Genomic DNA, 18,297 nt, shown 5'->3' with positions numbered 1-18,297 from the left:
CTTCTGTACAAGTTCAGATCCATTAACTCAAATGAAGCAAGCATCAGTCCTGTTAGCAACTACCTGAGCACAGAGTGCCTACCTGTACCCAGTGGATCAAAGCTTAACACAGTATCTTGCACGTAGAAAGAGTTCAATAATTGTTGGATAGATATATAGATAGATAGATAGATAGATAGATAGATAGATAGATAGATAGAAAAATAGATGATAGATACATCATTGATACAAATAGATCATTGATACAAATAAATTATTAATATTTTTGTGGCAGAGCCTGTTGGGGCTCACCCAAATCATGTTGTCTCTTCTTCCTGGATACACTACTAGATCCCATTTCTGGCCTCCTTGCATCTAGGTAGGACCATGAAACTAGTTCTTACTGCTAGAATGTGGTTGAATGTGATATGAGTTCCCTCTGGACAAGGCAATTAAAAATGGGCTGCCAGGGTGCCTGGGTGGCTCAGTTGGTTGAGTGTCTGACTCTTGATTTTGGCTCAGGTCATGATCTCAGGGTCGTGACTTTGAGCCCATGTCAGCCTCTGCATTGGGTATAGAGCCTGCTTAAGATTCTCTCTCTCTCTCTTCCTCTGCCCCTTCCCACCGCTTCTCTCTCTCTCTCAAAAAGAAAAAAAGAATGATTGCCTTCTCCATGTTCTGTTTCCTGGAGGATGGAGAGGAGCTCGTGGAGGACTCTGAGACCCTAGAAGATGATGGAACCACAACATGGAAGAAGCCTGGGTCCCTGAATGACTGCATGGAGCAGAGCTCCCCTCCCCACCCACTATGCTAAACTGTGAAGTAGGTAAAAAATAAACCTTTATTGTATTAAGCCACAAAGAAATGGGTTTTTATTATTGTTGTTACACCATTAGCATACCTGACTAATATATATATATATATATATATATATATAATTGCTCTATCCTTGTCCTTCTTACTCTGAACACAACTCCTCAAAAGCCCTAGTTCATGCTGGGCTCAGCATCCCACTCTTCAGTTTCCATCCCTGGCTTTATGTTCAAACCTCCATCTTTACTTTCTGTTATAATCCTGAGTCTAAAGTCACTGATAGACCAAATCCCACATCTAAGTAGCACATCTTTATCTCTAAGCAGTGAGGCACACTAGAATGGACAAAACTTGGTGTTTCTAAGACCTAGATCCAAATCTCTCTATAAATTACCAGCCATGTGACCTTGGCCATGTGACTCTATCTCTCTGAGCCTCAATGTCCCCATCTGTAAGATGGAGATAATAATGTCTTCTTCATGGGGTTGTTGTGAAGATTACACTAGATAACAGACAGTAGGGGCCTGCACAGCCTCTGATACACTTAAGTCCTGCAGTGAACCCAAAACTACTGGCCTCATCCCCACAGGCTGCCAAAACTGGCCAGGCTCCCAGGAGCCAGCCTACAATGGAGAGGGCTGTGAATATGTGGGGAGTGGCACTCTTGGCCCCAGGAGAGATAGCATCTCCTCAACCCTCCCCCCATACTCATGAAGACAAAACTGTACACCTCTTACTGCACATATTGTGGCAACCTCCTCCAAATCACACTCTGATAAAAACAACAATGGCAACAATCATGTACTAACATCAGTTACAATCTCTTGGGCTTATTGTGTCACAGACTTCTCCCAAGGAAAATCAGAATGCTAGAAGCATAGGGGCACTGGGGCTGCTCAGTTGGTTGGGCATCCAACTCTTGGTTTCAGCTCAGGTCATGATCTCAGGGTTGTGAGATCAGGCCCCTTGTCAGGCTCCATGCTCAGCACGGAGTCTGCTTGTCCTTCTCCCTCTGCTCCTACCCTTGCTCTTGCTCTCTCTCTCTCAAATAAATAAATAACTTTTTTTAATGCTAGAAGCATATTTCATTTTTACAACAATTCTATGAAGTACTTACTCTACAAATGAGATAAGTAAGGTTCAGAGAGGTTAAGTAACCTGCTAAAAGTCACACAGCCAGCAGATAGCAGATCTAGAAATTGAACTTATTCATTTGCTCAATCTTTCATTGATTTAGTCAACAAATCATTTCTGCCATCTGTTCTATGCCCAGCCACGTGCTGGGCCTAAAGACGCAAGATGCAGGGAGACAGAGTACTCAAGGTGCTCTGGGGAAACAGACTGTGACTCCTTAGCTACAGTCCCAGGTATATTGGAGCCTGTGCAATGCCTATCCCTCTCTGGTTCCCTCCCCCAGCTCTGCTACCTCCCAGAGCTGCAGAACCCCAGCAACAGGCCAGAGACATTTCCTGAGGCCGCTGTTTTCCTTGGCCCTGTGATGGGAGACAGTATGCCCAACAAGGTGGAAAACAAGATGGGGTGGGGGAGGTAAGCTGGGAGCAGACCTCCCAACAACCTGTCCCTTTCGCTGGTGGGAGCAGTGAACAGAGAAGGCTGCCCTTCCACCCACCCACCGGCCCATCCAGGCCATTGTTCCCTTGTTGTGACAGGGGGTTCGGCGAGGGCCCCACAGACCGGGGGCTTCCTCCCCAGCCAGCCATGCTTGGACAGCTGGAGGAAACAGGCGGCTGGAGAGCCAGCTATCCCTCCAATAACAACAGGCTGCTGCCCGCTGGCGGCCTTGCTGGGGGCGGGCCTGGAGCCAGAGAGGCCACCCCACTCCACCCCGCCACTGGCAAAACATGTTTTCTTGTTTTCTGAGGGGGAGGGGGAGGCCCGTGCCCATCCTGAGCAAACAAGGGAGCTGATAAGCGTGGACAGGCCTGGCTGCCAGGCTGCCGGCTGCATTTGCAGAGGCAGGGGCAGGGCCAGGCCCACCCTGGAGGTCACTCGGGCCAGAATGCCAGGTTCAGAGTCAGGGTGGGGACAGTGAGCTCCTGGCCACTCCAGGGACGAAGCACCCAACTCCAAGCCTGCCTTCACTGGAAAGAGAAGACAGGGGCTGCCAAGGCCACAAGCACCATCGCTGACCTCAGCAGCACAGCACGCTTACCTCTGAGAGCAGACGTGCACATACCCACTGGGCACCTGCTTCTCCGCTGGTCTCTGTGACAGTCCCCTCCCCAGCATTGCCATTTTCAATGCTGTAGACGATATAAGAAGGATTGCTCCCCATTACCTTTCTCAGATGAGGTGACTGAGGCTCGGAAAGGCAAAGTGACTTGTCCAGGGCCACACAGCTCTTGGTGCACAGTTGGGATGTAAATCCGCATCTGCCAGACCACAGAGCCCACGTTCTTTTCATGCCCTAGCGAGCCCCACAGCCCTTCATATTTGTAGGGATCTTCAGTTTACAAAGTTCTTACAGGCTACTGTCTTCATTTACTGGGGCTGCTGTGGGGCTATTATCAACCTGCCATAGCTACCCCACATTTTTTATCAAGAAGCTCACAACAGACCTGTGAGGATCATGTCTCAGTTTGGGATCCCCCCAAAGCAGACCCTGAATTAAGGGTTTGAATGCAGAGCAGATTATTCAGGAATCGATCCTAGGAAGCTCCCATAAGGCATATCAGTGGGCCAAGACAGCTGTGGGCAAGTGAGATTCAGTCACACTGGGGACCCCTGGGACACAGAACAGGACTGTCCCCCAGAGATGCAAGGAAGCTGACATAATTACCCACCACTGCCACCCATCTTTAGCTGAGGGCTGCTCCTGGCACCTTGGCCCCCTGAGACTGTGCTGTGAGGGGCTGGGCATGCTCCTGTAGCCAGAGAAAGCCCTCAGGAGGAGGCATACAAGTTGACAGCATGTGCACGCTCAGTGCCAAGGGGACATGAGTGGGGCCCCAACAGACTCTGCCATGTTAGTAAACACAGAACAGCACCCTCATTCTGTAGATGTAACTACAAAATGCCCCCCACCCAGACCACACTACGCCCACACCCTCTGCATACTGGGACCCGGACACCCTGGGCCCATCTTCAGCTCTAAGTAAGTGGATGACCTCTCACCAAGGGTCACAGTCCCTGCAGCCCACCCCACAGGGTCTGAACCCCAGCCAGAGACAACAAGCTTCACCATCCTCACCCTTCTGACCTTGTCCAGAGAGAGCCGGTCCTTGGATTCCTCCCCACTTCCACCTCTGTCTTCCATCCCCATTCATGACCTCCCCCTCCAAAAGGGGAGGGCAGAATTTATTTCCTCCTTTTGGGGAGAAGATCTTTTTTTTTTTTTTTTTAAGTAGGCTTCGTGCCCAGTGTGGAGCCCAGTGTGGGGCTTAAATTCACAACCCAGAGATCAAGACCTGAACCGAAATCAAGAGTTGGACACCTAACTGACTGAGCCACTCAGGTGCCCCTGAGGAGAAGGTCTTAATATTACTGTCCAGGCCACAGCAACTTCTGGCTGGACACATCTCCAAAGGCAAGGGAAGCAAGGGCAAAAATGAACTATTGGGACTTCATCAAGATAAAAAGCTTTTGCACAGCAAAAGAAAGAGTCAACAAAACCAAAAGACAACCTACATAATGGGAGAAGATTTTTGCTAATGTTTTATCAGATAGAGGGCTAGTATCCAAAATCTATAAAGAACTTATCAAACTCAACACCCAAAGAACAAATAATCCAATCAAGAAATGGGCAGAAGACATGAACAGACATTTCTGCAAAGAAGACATCCAAATGGCCAATAGACACATGAAAAAGTGCTCAACATCACTCAGCATCAGGGAAATCCAAATCAAAACCTCAGTGAGATACCACCTCACACCAGTCAGAATGGCTAAAATTAACAAGTCAGAAAACGACAGATGTTGGCGGGGTTGCAGAGAAAGGGGAACCCTCCTACACTATTGGTGGGAATGCAAGCTGGTGCAGCCACTCTGGAAAACAGTGTGGAGGTTCCTCAAGAAGTTAAAAATAGAGCTACTTTACGATCCAGCAATTGCACTACTAGGTATTTACCCTAAGATATAAATGTAGTGATCCAAAGGGGCACTTACACCCCAATGTTTATAGCAGCAATGTCCACAATAGCCAAACTATGGAAAGAGCCCTGATGTCCATCAGCAGATGAATGGATAAAGAAGATGTGGTATATATATACAATGGACTATTACTCAGCCATCAGAAAGAATGAAATCTTGCCATTTGCAATGACATGGATGGAACTAGAGGGTATTATACTAAGCAAAATAAGTCAATCAGAGAAAGACAAATACCATATGATTTCACTCATATGTGGAATTTAAGAAACAAAACAGAGGATCATAGGGGAAGGGAGGGGAAAATGAAACAAGACAAAACCAGAGAGGGAGACAAACCATAAGAGACTCTTAACATAGGAAACAAACAAACTGAGGGTTGCTGGAGGGGTGGGGGGAGGGGGTAACTGGGTGACGGACATTAAGGAGGACGCATGATGTAATGAGCACTGGGTGTTATATAAGACTGATGAATCACAGACCCGTACCTCTGAAACCAATAACACATTATATGTTAATTAATTGAATTTAATTTTTTTTCAAAAAAAGGAAAAAAAAATTACTGTCCAGGAGCCATATAATCAATCCCCAAATTCTCTTCACCATTTCTCTCACTACACCCAAGGGCTCTCTGGTGGCCTAGTCACTGGTGAAAAGTGCCCAATGCAGGTATACAAATGACACCATGCTGGGCGCTTCACTGCACAGATGAGGAAAAGCTCAAAAATTCAAGTGATTTGTCCAACTTCAACACAGCAAGCTATCTCTTTTTTTTTTTTTTTTTTTTTTTAAAGTAGGCTCCACACCCAGCGTGAAGCCCAGCGCAGGGCTTGAGCTCACAACCCTGAACTCAAGACCTGGGGTGAGATCAAGAGCCGGACACCTAACCAACTGAGCCACCCAGTCGCCCCATATAGCAAGTTATCTTCTGATTCCGAGTCTTTGGCAAAGAGGCGTATGCATCCAGTCACTGGGGGTTTATAACAGATGCCAGAAAGGGCTGCTCTGATCTGCTTTTGTCCTACCATTTGCACGTGTGCAGAAGGATGCCAGGGCGGGGCGGAGGTGGGCGTGGTCTATCCCAGGTAGGGGCGATAAAGGGGTGCATTGTCTGCCGCACAGAACAGTAAGACGGACTAAAACTCAGCCAGCTTTTTATTATCACCAAGCACTGGCCATTCTCAAGAATATTAGTGACAAAATAGTCCCCCACCCAGGTGGACAGCCCCTCCCCCCACCCCACCCCTGCCAAACCCCACTGTCCTTTGCTCCTCCTCTCCCATTCTGTATCCAGAACAGAAACTTTGATTCAGTCGGGGCTCTTTTCCACTGAAGGGGAGCGCTGTCTCAAAACCCATCCTCCACACATCACTCTAAGCAACCATATTCTGAGTTGGCGTCAGAACTAATCCCTGGGATCTTTAAGTTTCTTAGACCAGACTCCCTGTTCAAGAAGTATTCCAGGCTGTTCACTAAGGCTAGGGGTCTGTACCCCATCCTCTCGCACGTAATCCAGGGTCCTACGCCTACCTCTCTGATGTCACAATCCTCACTAATCTTCCCTGACTGTGCTCAGCGCTATTTTTGCTCCGCTTTTGTCCAACTCCACACCTGCTTCCTGCCCCCAGGGCACCTAGGGCCCTGGCCTGAGAATTCAATCCAAAAAAGCTTGGCCTCCAGCTGGTCTACCTAGGGGCCATGATCTCCCAATGGTTACACAACACAGACCCAGAGGGAGCGCCGGAAGGTGACTTCTCACCTGTGCACTGTGTCATCAACACAACCTTGAACCTTCTGGGAAATCCCCTGAATGGAGACCTGGCCTTTAGCACTTAACCACTATCTGAAGTTTTGTTATGGATTTGCTTATAGGTTTGGTGTCTCCCTCCACTGGAGAGTAAATTTCAAAAAGGCAGACACCTGGTCCATCTTCTTCCCTGCTGTGTCCCCAGTACCTAGAGCAGTGCCTGGGACAAGAGAGGCATTCAGTAGCTAGCAGCTGAAAGAATAAGTAGATGAGTTTTCCTCAGCCTACACCTTGGCCACAGAAGTCCAGACCCACCTGGGGTAGCCTCGACACTCAGTACGGCTCTGCCTCTGAGCCCCTGGGAGCACACATGCCCTTCACCCCAGATTGGATCTCAAGCTCTTCTACCACTCCATCCTCTATTCACCAGCCCTGCTGGGCTCTCCTGCCTGCTCCCCGTTTGAGAGCCAGAACCCTGAGATCAGACAGGCTGATTGCTGGACCTCAGTAAGGTTCGGTGTCTTTTCCCCAACAAAATGGGAAAGTAATAATGCCGGTCTCAAAGATTCTTAAGGGGATTAACTAGGGAGCCTAAAATACACCAGATGTAAATAGTACTCAATGGTGTTTATCATCGCTAATGCCAAGCTAATAATACATTATTAATACTAAGTTAAGAGGCTTTTATAAAAGTCCAGAGAAAACTTCCAACCCATTCACCCTCCCCCAAGCCTTCCAAGGATCCCTGAGGAAAATGTTCAAAACTTAGGTTTACACGGAACTCAGATTTTAAAACAATGGGCTAATCCCCACCCATTTTGCATTGCATTCATGACTCTAAAGCTTTACCCCTCCCTGACCCCACCGCCTTTGTATATGACTTTGTAGCTTTCCTCACTAAAGAAATGGAATCCGCTTCCCCACCCCTTGAATCTGGGCTGGCCTCGTGGCCTGCTTTGACCAACAAAATGCAACAGAACTGCCTGTGTGCCGTCTTTGAGCCTGGGCCCCCAGCGGTCTTGCATGTTTGCCTCTGCTCTCTTGCATCTCTACCACAGCGAAGACAGCATGCCTGCGCTAGCCCGGGAGGATGAGAGACACGCCGAACAGAGCCAAGCCACGGCAGTCACCCCAGCCGAGGCAGCAACTCCCAGACTGAGCCCATCCAAGATCAGCAGAGCTGCCTAGCCCACCCCAGTGTACTCCCCACCTGTGAGCCAGGCATCCTTATTGTTGTATGCCACTGAGGTTTTATTACGCAGAAAAAGCTGATACATGACCCAACCAGGTATTGGATTGTGGTCTGGCCTGTGGACCGACCAATGGCTGGCCAGCTTCTGCTCATACAGCTCCATCAAGGGGATTCCGATCACCTTCAAAGGCAGCCTAGTCCCCAAAATCTAATCATATTTGGAGCTAAAACCTCTCTCCATGTACTTAACCCTTGGGCCAGACTCCTAGATCCACACAAAAGTAGTTCCATCTCTCTCTCCTGGACCCATCTGGTGCTTCCAAGTCAGCATGTCCAAAATCAAAAGCTTCTCTTTTCTCTGTTTTGCACAGGGCAAGACTGTCTCAGGTCTCTGAAGACTTGTTCTTCCTCAGCCCCTGCAGTGAAAGTGTGGCAGAGCCATGAGACACACTGCTGTCTCCAGTGCGGGGACAGGGAGTCTCACCCCACCATCCCGTCCTCCACACCAGCTGCCAGGCTCCGTCCATCCATCTTCATCAAACAATGCTACCTGGCATCTACTTTGTGTCAGCAGCTGTGCTCAGGATGACAAGATCAAAGGCACAATCCCTGCACTCAGGGAGTCCATCTAGTGAAGGGCTCATAGTGCTCGCACAGGGATCTGATGATGATACAATGATCTTTTATTGGGTGCCTACTATACACCAAGTACTTTAAATCATATATGTCTCAAGTCCTTGCAATGATTCTACTGAGTTTTATCATGTGCCTTTTTACAGTTGAGGAAACTGAGGCTCAGGAATCGACCTGCCTGAGCCATAGCTCCTAAGTGGCAACATCTGGCTGTTGGTCCCAAAACCCAGGCTCTTCCTGTGGCACCAAGTGGAGCAGAAGAGGTCACCAGGTTTTCCCTCATTTGACCATGCAACCCTTTTCTTGGAGAATATTCTGTAGGAGTACTGTTTGCAGACAGGGAAAGCCCAATCTAACTCAACCCTCATTTTCAGACAGGGAAACTGAGGGACTTTCCTGGCCTCACTGGGTCCCTGGCCTCCTGACTGTCAGCCCAGGACTCCGGGAAAGGACCCGCTCCCGGGAAGAGGAGGCAAAGGTGGAGGCAGGGACCCAGGCCAAGGGAACTGCTCAGGCCCTCCCCTGCCTGGCGCTGCCCTCCCTGCTCTGTCTGCTGACATGAGCTCACCCTCCAGGTGCAGCTGAACAATGCACACCCTCCAGGGCCGCAGGACCCACTTCCACCTTCAGGAAAACCCTTTGGGGAAGAGGGGGAGAAGAGTCCTGGGCAGCACTCAGCAACCCAGGCCCAGCTCCCAGCTGCCCCGACACCAGACAGAAGGGGACCCAGCAGTTAGCAGCTGCTCAGGGCCTGGCTGAGAAGCAGGTGTGCTGGAGTCCAGCTGTGGGACCTTGGCCATGGGGCCTTGGGAAAGGTTCACCAATTCTCTGAGCCTCAGTTTCTTCAGCTGGGACAAAAAAAAAAAAAGATCAGTTGAGACATTACAAATGATTCAGTAAAGCGTGATGCATTCTTCTTCAGATATGAAGAGTTATTCTTACATTGGAGATCAGATATGAAATAAACTTGCCCCTTTTTCCTAAGGAAAGACCCTGAAAAACTTCTTGGGTAAGTCATGGCAACTCTGGGGGGGCTTCCACAAAAGGAGGTGTCTCCTAATTCCGTGATATCTGGCAGGGCCAAGACCTGCCCAGAAACACAGATGGGACAGCATGAACGCTGAAGTACTCCTTCCAGAAATATTTCCCGAGTGCCAATAATGTGCCAGGACCTGTGCTTACAGTTCCACACACCCCCATGCCCCCTCATGCTGGCTTGTATCTTCATCTCCATGTCCTCGCTCTGACAGTCAGTCCAGGCTGCCGGAAATACACTTTCCCATCTTCACCTGGCGAATTCATTCCTATTCATCCTGCAAAACTCAGATGAGGCTGAGGTGCAACCTCCTTGGGTCTTCCTGGCCTCTTCTCTCTCCAGACGAAGCGGAAGGTCTCTTCTGTACCCGACCTGTGCAGAGCCTCACGACTGACCTCCTACCCTAGAGTGATCTCACCTGTTCGTACACCTGCCGCCCCCAGGAGCTTGTGAATGGCTTGGGGGCCGTGAGCCTGCACACCCAGCCTGGCGCATACAGCTTGAGTGAACGAATGTGTAACCCAGCCTCTGGCCCTTTCTGTTGTGGGAAGCCTGGGGTTTTTCCTCAGGCCAACCCTTGAAGCAAGAGTCTGCCTGTCTTCACATCTACCCCCAGGAAAATACACGTAGTGTCCAGGTGCTGGAGATTTTGTAAGAAATACAGAGGACGTGCACACCCCACAGCAAGATCCTCCCCCAAACCCATCAGACGTGTTTAATCCCAGGCTCCTTCCCACCACACTAGTAGACCAAGGTGGTGGGTGGAATGATGTCTGCCCCCATCCAGGTGTCCACATGCTAATCTCCAGAACCTGTAGATTAAAGGTGGATTAAAGTTACGGATGGAAGTAAGGTCATCAGTTAGCTGACATCAAGATGGGGAGATTATCCTAGACTATCAAGGGTCATAAAAAGTGGAAGAGGAAGGCAGAAGTGGATGTCGAAGTGATCTGACATGAGGACTGGAAATAGCTGTAAAGATGGAGAGAAGAGACAGGGGGCCACATGCCAAGGAATTTGGTGGCCTCTGGAAGCTGGAACAGGCAAGGAAATGGATTCTCCTCTAGAGACTCCAGAGAGAAACGACGTTGGACCAATGAGGCATGGTTCACACTTCTGACCTCCAGAGCTGTAAAAATAAATTTGTGTTGTGTTAGGCCACTAAATTTGCAGCAATTTGTTTCAGCAGCAACAGGACACTAATACATCCTCCTCTTGCCCGAGCCCCTTACCCCGTGGACTCCCCGTCTCAAGCAATTCTGCTCTGGCCCCAAACCTGCACAGCTCACCCAGCTAAGGTGCAAGCCCTGCAGGTGCCCCAACCCACCCTCCTCAAAGGGCAGTTCAGCAGCTGTCCGTTGTTACGCAAGGATATAGCCCTTGACAAGAGGGCTCAATCCCCAGCAGCCTGTGCTCGCATGTTTCACAGTCTGGCCCGGAGGCAGACACACACTCATGCACACGGTGCAGTGCTCTGAGAGCGAAGGGGAGGGGGACCCAGACGGGATAGGAGAGCTCAGGGAAAACTTTCTGAAAGAGGTGGCACTGAGCTGAGTTTTGAAGGGCATGTAGGCAATCATCAAGTGAAAGGAAGCAAAGGACTGTGGGTCCAAGGAAAGAGAAATCCAGAGACAAGATAGAGACAGGGGAGACAGAGAGACACGGCAAATTGGAGAGGCAGAGAAAAAGGCCAAGAGAAAGAGGCAGAGAAGAGCTGACTGTCGTGTGGCTGCTCCCAGCCCAGCCTCCCTCCAGTTCTGGGACAGAAAATAGCCTGGCTGACCCGTGGTGTGCAAAGCATTTCCTGTGCAGCCCTGGGGACCCCTGAGCTGTACTTTCTCAGGGGTGGGGCTGGCTGCGAGGGGGGCAGTGAGGGCAGAGGAGGAGGGGACAAGAAGTCCTGGGCCTGCATGAACTGTCCAGGACAAGAGTGGCTGAAGATGGGAAGGAAGTGGCATGCATATGTCAGGGTCCACATGTGTGCATGAGCATGAGGACTACCAGGGTGTGGCTGAGGCTCTTGCACGCGTGCATGTGGCTAATCCTTGGGTTCTAGGTCTCTTCGTGGAAAGTGAAGGCTGGATGAACAGACAGCAGGTCCTGGTGGACACCTCCCTGTCTTATGTCCCAGGGTGAAAGGCAGCTCTGAGAGCCTTCTTGAGGACAGAAGCCATCCCCTCTGGGAAACCACCAGCTTCAATGTTCTAGGAACAGCTTCCAGTTGACTCTGTCCTGCCTGCTCCCCAAGGGCACCACCTCTGTGTGCTCCCTTCAGGGGTCAATGCCCTGTTCTCAACTTTGGCTGGGGAAGGAGTGATTCATCCAGAACCTTCTCTGAGGACCTTTTCCAGGGAACAGGGGGAGAGGGTGGGGGACAGTGAGGCCTAGCTCCCAGAACCCAGAACATCTCACTGTGAAAGACATCTTCCTCTGGGGGAGATACTAAACATCCCCCAGTGACTTCAGCCTAGACCCTCTCCCACCCTCCTCACTGGGTACCTGTCCCCACTTTCCCAAGGCTGTTTTTGAGACTCTCTTGAAACCAGCTCTCCATTCTATCTTTATGCAGTTTAATATTTTACCCTCTACCCCTGCTAGATTTTTATCATTCCAGCACGTGGAGATGTCTTTGAATGGAGAGCACACTGTCTTCCTGTTTGATGGACCTGCTTTCCGAAACATTCGAGCAGAGCCTGGGCAGCCATTCCCTCTGGGAATCCCCACAGAGGGGATTCCTGCCTGGAAGGGAGGCAGAGCTTTGGTTTTCAGCTGGGCAGCTATGCACACCGCAGGAGGTCATCCAGGGGAAACAAGGTAGTTCCTCACTCTCTTGGGTCTGAGTTCTCAGCCAGGATTACCTTCTCTGACCTTTTGGCTCAAATTCTGACACACCTAACAACCAGCCAGGACCTTTGATTGCACCATGTTGGGACCCATGAAGCTCATCCCAAAAAACCACAGAAGAGCTGCTAGGCTGGACCTACACTGGCTTCATCTGGCCAGTCCAGGCTGCTTCCTGGCCCCAATGGGCCTGCTCCCCTGGCAGATCAGAGGTGCCATCATCCCTGCCCTCCCAAAAAGAGACTAATGAACACCTGGCCTAAGGAAACGGAACATTTGCCGAGCACCCATCATGTATCTCCTGTAATTAACACGTCAACCCTTCTAAGGGGGAATTCCTGTTCTGGTGAAGAAGGCATTTCCAGAGGAAGCTAAGTGAGGACTCAGAGTCGAGGTTGAGTCCGACACATGGAAGGGACCGCATCCTCTCCTCCTAGCCTCCCTCCACAAGAGGAAGGTCGGGCATGGGGGCGTACACAGGAGGCAGGCTCCTGGAGAAAAGGAGGCCGGAGCAAGATGCGCTTTCCCCAGCCCAGCTCCCAGGACTGGGTCAGAACCTCAGGGAGAGGGAGGGGGTGCTGCTAACCGGGAAACTGCCTTTCCTGGGGGGTTATGTGAGAGAAGCTCACAAGCCCCTCTGTTTTGGGGCCCGGTGACCAAGTATGATTTGGATCTGGTGAGAGAACCCTTCTCCCTGCTTCTTCATACAATTCCCGTGGCTCCAGTCCAGCAAGGACTGAGGGAAGTATGATGCCACCTGGCACCCTATCATAGGCTTGAGGGCACTGGGGTGGCACTGGGTTTGGGATAAGGGTCCCTGTAGCCCTTCTGTGGCTCGCAGACCAGGGCCACTCATGCAGTAGCCGACTATGAACACGTGTGACGTACCCTGGGGACTCTGTGAGTAGGTAGAAGCCTGGGGTCCTCACGACAGGGAGCTATGAGGCAGCAAAGGTGGGGCCTTAATGTCAACAATTTCATTTGTAGCCACAGGTTGGTGAAGCCAGGGAAAGCCGTCTCTCACGAACTTTTAGGGATGTCAGTCAAGCTCCAAGAGGCCAAGTCACTTGCGGAGGTGGTACAGCCAGCACGACGCCTGGGTCCCTGGCTGCACAGCCATGAGCCTTCCAGGACGCTCGCCCACCAGGGCACCCCTGATGCCCACTTCAATGCCAAGGTCCCAGAAATCCTCTTAGTCATCCCACCCCACTTCCCTTCCCGAGGCCGGTACACCTATGCTGAGCCTTCGCAGCAGCAGAGACGCCTGGGGCCACCTTGTGAACCCCTGCCCCGCCCAAGAGGCACCGTCAGACCTGCCCCCTCATCGTGCCTCCTAAGAAACCGCCTGCCTTCTCTGGGAACTTTGGCCCCGTTCCCCGGGCCACTGCAGAATCGGCCACGTTCTCACCTAACACTTGCCCTTTCAAGGGACAGGTACCTGGGCCAGTGTGCCTCCTCTCTCGATTTCTGGGTTTGGAAACCAAGGATCCAGGTGCGTCCTGTGAGGGAACCTGCCATATATCAGACTTGGGAGTTCTTGGCAGCCGTGTTCCTCCATGTGGAAGAAACAGGTATGCAGAGAGAGGTTGGAACCACCACAGAGAGAGACACAGACGTGAGCGGTGCAGAGAACGTACTGGTGACCTTCACGGCCGACGCTGAAGCCGCTCTAGAAACTAGGAAGGTCTTCTTTTTGCCTGAAGAGCCTGACGCTGGACTTCGGTGACTGGCCTACAGCACTGTCCAGCCCCCACATCATGCCCTTTCCCATCCATCCCAGGAGAGGCAGGGCCAAGCAGCAGCACCAGGGAGAAGGAAAGCGGGAGGGGGCCCCAGCCGGGCCGTCCCTTGGGCTTCCAACGACAATGGCACGGGCAGCACATTGTTCATTATGGCTTGAGACACCTCCCCGGATACCCCCAGCACTCAGCTGGCAGCCGAGCGAGGCCGAGGCAGGAATGGGCGGTAGAGGCAGTTCTAGTGTCTTCGGAAACCTGATGCCTGCGGACCACCACTCTAACGACAGCTTCCTGAGGACAGAGAGGGAAAGAGGAGAGGTCAGGTGGGGGACAGGAGAACAGCTCATTCTGTGCTGGGGCGGGAGGGATCCCAGGCCTGGGTGGGGAAAGGGCTCAACAGGAGAAAAGATGGCTGCCTGGCCCCCACTCAGACCTCCAGTGTGGCCTTGAGTCAGTCAGTTCTCTTTCCTCTCCCTCAGGGCACCCCACCCCCACCCCCCATGAAACACACAATGGGAGCCGAATAGACTCTGAGCTAGAGAACCCTGATCTCTCCCAGCTTGGCCTCCCACCAGACCCACCCCTGACCTTAGCACCTGCCAAGCTCCTCTGAATTCTAATTGCTATGACTGTGTACCCGCTCGGGGTGGGCAAGCCCACGGGGCCAACACTGGTGGCCTCAGTTGCCAGGCCTGCTGGGACTCTGCTGTTGGTGCAGGCTGAGGGGAAAGGACAGGAAGCCAGGACCTGAGCAGGGAGGTTGAGCTACTCCAAGGCAAGGCCCAGCCCAATGCTGATGTCTTTAGGCCAGTTTGATCCTCAAAGCAGACAGACTCTGGAACTGGCGTTTTAGGAGATGTCTGTGTTCTGAGCAGGATCCCAGTCCACTGCTTAGGAGCATGGAAACCAGCCCAGCCCCTCAGAGGAGAAAGGCAGAAGGGTAAGGAGACACGGACGAGCCCAGTCAGGGCGTCAGGAAGTAAAGCAGGGCGTATAAACTGTATAAACTGGAAAAGCAGAGCTGGAGCCAGACAGCCAAGGTCCAGGGGTGCCCAGGACTCACACACACCAGGCTGTTGGCAACGAAGCTGATTCCAGAGCCCTGCAGCCTGCCCAGGCCAGGCTGCTTGGTGGGATTGGCCCCTGCAGCTAAGCACAAAGTAAGCTGAGACTGAGTCACACGCAGGACTGCACCTGGGAGGAGGTGGTGTCCTCGCCGGCCACGTGAATGGCCCTGCTTTCTACACCAGGGGTGGCAAGAGAGTCCAGATAAGGAGTCTTATGGCGGTTGTGGCTCCCCCGGGCCTAAGTAGCCACAACTCACAGCTGCGTTGTGGCCGTGGCACCCAGGGCAAACTGTCCGTAAGGGCTGGAGGTGACCCAACTCTGGAGCACAGGGCCTACCCGGGCAGCTTTCTCAGCCCAGCCTCAGAGGCCCCTGGCATTAGAGAGTCCAAGTAGGAGCGAGCCAATATTTGCCTCAAAGCCTCTCTCCTCCACTAATTTATCTCCTCCTCCTTCTCAGATTCTGTGGTATAGCATGCCCTCCAGCTCAGTGCTGTCCAATAGAACATTCCACAGTGATATCCAATGCAGTAGCTACCAGCCACGTGTGGCTAGTGAGGAAGCGGATGTGTAGTTTTAATTCATTACTTTGCACTTGTCATCGTTGCCCACGGCTAGTGGTCACCATATGGGACAGCGGAGTCTTGGCTCTTGCACATGGCGGGGCAGTAAAACCTTCTGAGATCCTAACATTTCACCATGTCTGTGTGCCAGGAGCGATCAGAAACGGCTCTCTGTTCAGAGTAGGGCTGAAGCGACAGGGACAAGAGGGAAAGGGAAAGAAAAGAAAGGCGTATATGTATTACCTTATTTCGTCCTCACAGAAACCCTGCCAAGTAAATACGATCATCCCCACCTTAGGAATGAAGACACTGAGACTCAGACAGGTCTAATAACCTGCCTCGGGTGACCCAGTTAGTTAAGGCCAGAGGAAAGGTTTGACCCTAAGAGTCTGGCCTCAAAGTCCCTGGTTTTCCACCTCATTACACAGCTGAGGAACAAAGCGCCCCTTCCTGGCGCTGACGGGTCAGAGCAGGGCAGGGCAAGGCCACGGGCTGCCCAGGGTCCCCTAACCTGCCTCTTCCTGAGCTCAGGCTGCCCTGTTATGACTTCATGCTATGACCTGAGGTGAATTTGTAGAACTCAGGCACACCCAGATTCACACAGAAGGCCAAAGGCACATGGCCAAAGACAAATGATCTGCTTCTGTGCCATCCATTAGTGCGGATAATTACCAGTTGATTTGATATTCTTGGCTTAGGGGAAGGCAGAGCTGTGCTTTGTCCGGGCTAATATTAAAATACCTCTTCACCTCCCCTGCACACGCTGATCTGCTCACTCAAGGCTGGGCCAGACGGGGGGTCAGAAGTGAGCTGGAAGGGAAGGAGATGAGGGTGGGGAAGGGACTGACATTTCTTAGACATTTCATTTCATGCCAGGTACCAAGCTAAGGACTTCGACAGACCGTCTCGAGTACTGATCATCCGTACGGGGTAGTGACGACTATTTTCAGTTTATAGGAGCAGGCCTGAGGTGGAGACAGGCAGGGCGACCTGCCCAAAGTCACACAGGTGATAGGGTAGAGTGCGACTTCAAAATCTAGCTCTGCCTGACTCCCAGCCCCTTTTAGATCACACTGGCTCTTGGCAGAGATCTGGAAAAGCCACCGCTGCTGATAAAGGGCCTCAATTCCTCTCCAGCTCTGCCTGGCACCATGACCGAAGCCAGGCTCCTGCTGCAGGCATCTATCCCTTCTCCCGGAAGTTCAGGCTCCCATGAACAGGGGCAGCCCCCAGCCCCCAACCCCATTGTGCAGTCCGTGACAATGAGAGGCAGGCGTCCCCTTCTTACCCACCGCTTTCCTCCCCACCCCACGGGGTGCTGCCAGCTCAGCACAATAGTGCATTCTGTGTCCAAGAGCCTCCGCTGGCGGCCCCCCGGCTTGCGCAGCCCCTCCAGACAATGGCAGGGCCCAAAAGGCCTGATAGCCGGTGACAAATGTATGTGAATGACCAGCTCACAGGAAGTGGCCTTCAATAGTCCGATAGCTTCCTGTATCCTGACATTGTGAAGGCCCACTTCCTGTGCTGTCTCCGAAAATACAGCTCGGCAAGGCTGGGGGCGGGGGCAGCGGTAGAGCTTCTCTGTCTGCTCCCCCCCAGGGGGGCCCGGGCAGGATTCAATTCTCCCCACCCCCCCAAAAGGCCACCCATCTCACCTCATTTCTGATTCAAGGGTGAAATCTCTGCTGGCCTCTAACCAGTTCCTCCACCTCCCGGCCAAACCCCACCCAAGCCCAGGCAGAACAAAATGACCTATTTTTAAAGATTGCACAGCCTTCCTCAGTAACAGCCCCCCACCCCCCAATTCCAGGATCTCAGGCCTCTGCTGGGAAAGGCTTTCCCGGGTCTCCTCGCATTCCTCTGGTGCACACTGAACACGGTTCTACTCCAAACAATAACCTTCAATAGTCTTACAAATGCTCCTTCAGTCACCCCTTCGACCTTCTCTTCCCAGGGTGGATGGTCATGATTCCTTCGGCTTCCTCTGTGTCACAAAAAGCCCAGGGCAGCAAGAGAGCGGGGAGGCCCCCTCTCCCTCCAGGCTCCAGCTAGACTCGAGAAAAGCTTTTCCCTGGGCGTGCCTCCCCACACACCTTGGCTCCCCACAGAGGTTGATCAGGGAGAGCGAGACAGGGGCAACTAGGAGTGAATGCACCTGGGCATCTTCTGCAGAGTCAGGCACTAGGCAAAGAGCTTTTCCCTCCATTTCCTGGTGACACTGGTAGTAGAGCCTCATGTTCAGGACAAGGAGAAGTTAAGCCATTGGCCCCGGGTCCCCCAGCTACTGAGAGCTGGAGCCATACTACCCCCAGCCTTGCTTGGCACTGGGAGATAGGTTGAGGTCTAGGGCAATGGAGAGGGTACCATTTACCCCCTTCTCTCACACACTCTCTTAGGACTTGCGCCCCATATCCCCGACATTGGAAGTCCTCCCCCAGCTTCCTGGGCTGCACCCACCCTGCCAGCAGCCTGCCTCTGAGTATTGTTTTCCACTGTGATAAAGGAGGCACTGAATCAGCCTCAGGCCATTGTGGTTGCCTGCGGGGGGGGGGGGGGGGGGGGGGGGGGGGGGGGGGGGGGGG

The 18,297-nt window shown here is 52.2% G+C and overlaps 1 long non-coding RNA gene across 1 annotated transcript; it reads right to left on the bottom strand.

Moving 5' to 3' along the window:
• Positions 1-7,539: 7,539 nt before the first annotated feature.
• Positions 7,540-15,911, bottom strand: LOC116622118. Its single transcript, XR_004297531.1, has 3 exons — positions 14,835-15,911; positions 13,787-14,378; positions 7,540-10,636 (listed from the first exon to the last, which is right to left on the bottom strand). It is a non-coding gene; the product is annotated as an uncharacterized LOC116622118 (long non-coding RNA).
• Positions 15,912-18,297: the final 2,386 nt, after the last annotated feature.

Source organism: Phoca vitulina, unplaced genomic scaffold, assembly GCF_004348235.1.
Source record: "Phoca vitulina isolate PV1807 unplaced genomic scaffold, GSC_HSeal_1.0 scaffold2, whole genome shotgun sequence".
Classification (NCBI taxonomy): Eukaryota; Metazoa; Chordata; class Mammalia; order Carnivora; family Phocidae; genus Phoca; species Phoca vitulina.
This window is presented reverse-complemented; position numbering and strand designations above follow the sequence as displayed.